The sequence below is a fragment of the Echinops telfairi genome, unplaced genomic scaffold (genome assembly GCF_000313985.2).
Source record: "Echinops telfairi isolate 266 unplaced genomic scaffold, ASM31398v2 ScPeMD7_7475;HRSCAF=8513, whole genome shotgun sequence".
NCBI lineage: Eukaryota > Metazoa > Chordata > Mammalia > Afrosoricida > Tenrecidae > Echinops > Echinops telfairi.
This window is the reverse complement of record NW_022111379.1, coordinates 24,858,562-24,860,209: the sequence shown is the minus strand read 5'-3', so window position 1 is coordinate 24,860,209 and position 1,648 is coordinate 24,858,562.

Here is a 1,648-nt window from a genome sequence, read left to right as displayed (position 1 = left end):
TCTCCATGTGGCTTCTCTGGCTCCAGAGATCTGGCTCCATCAACCTCTCTCCATGTATCTTCTCAACAGGGATGTCTCACAGTGTGTGCAGAGAGAGTTTGTCTCCCTGCCTCCAAGGAGGAAATACAGGAGTTCCCAGAATCCTCAGGAGAAGGCCAGGCCCACACAGAGGCCTCATTGGCTATGTCCTGTTTGACAGGCTAGACTCCACCTCTTCACTCTTAATCCTCAAATTGACACCAGATTATGTAACTGCCACAGTGCTGTCAGGTAAGCATTAAACTCCTAATTTGCTAATTGTGAGTTTGAAGCCATCAGATACTCCACAGGAGAAAGGTGAGTTTTTCTATCCTGTAAAAATTTACCATCTTAGAAACTCACAGGAGCAATTATAGTCTACCATATAGGGTCCTTATCGTTGGAATCAGCTCAATGGTAGTAAGTTTGATGTTGATTTGCCTTATGAAGTACAGTGTCCTTTTGTAGGGGCTGGTTTGTCCTAGAAAAAATCAGAAGTGTGTGAGACAAACTTCTCTTTCTTTTTCTAAGGAGTATTCTAGTTGTATTTCTTCCAAAACAGATTAATTGTTCTTCTTGTAGTTCATGATAAATGTGATATTTTTCACCAAGACCATAATTCAAATGCATCACTTCTACAATATTGCTTATTTATTTTCCAACTTTTCCTGGCATATGAAGCAATTTAAAATGTTATGGCTTGGATTAAGTGCACCTTAGTCCTCAAAGTGACATTTTTGTTCTTCAACACTTTAAAGAGATCTTTTGCAGCAGTTTATAAATTCAGTATGTCATTTAAATCAATTGCTGCTTCCGTGATCATTAATTATGGATCCAAGAAAAATGAAATCCTTAACATCGATCTTTTTTTTTCATTTCTCATGATATTGTTTATTGGTACAGTTGTGAGGATTTTTGTCTTTTTTACATTGAGGCGTACTCCATACCAAGGATGATACGGCTACAGTCCACCAAATTAACCTCTGTGCTATACTGACGATTGCACTTAGATGCAATAGAGTTGGTTTTGATACAAAGGAACCCTGCATCACACAAAAGGAAATACTACCTGGTCCTATACCATCCTCACCATCAGTTCTGTGCTGCCGATTGTGTGAACTGAATATGTCAATAGGCTGTTCTTTTTAAACTCCCTGAGCCTTCATACAACTAACCAATTTGCCTCAGTAAGAATGTACACTGTTGGGCAAGTACCTGCCCCTGTATTGTGATGACAATTAACAGGGCTGCTTCATCAAATGCTAGCATCTCAAGTGCATCCGTGCGTGCGTGCGTGAGTGTGTGTGTGTGTGTGATACAAGAAAATTTCTATCTTCAAAACCTCAGAGCAATGAGTATGCCATAAGGACTATTGATCATGAAACTGCTCTAATTAAATAACTTCTCCAAACCTCATTTAACACTCTTATGTCTCTTTCTCCCCACTCCGTCCCACCTCCCCACCAAGGTACCAGGCATTTTATTTACATGATTATTGTGGTGGAATATAATTTCTTTTTATTTTTCACAACAGTTTTATTGGCTCAGAATTTACATATCATACTATCCAGTAGTTCAATCATATCAAGAATTGTACAGTCATTACCACATCAATTTTAGAGCATGCCCC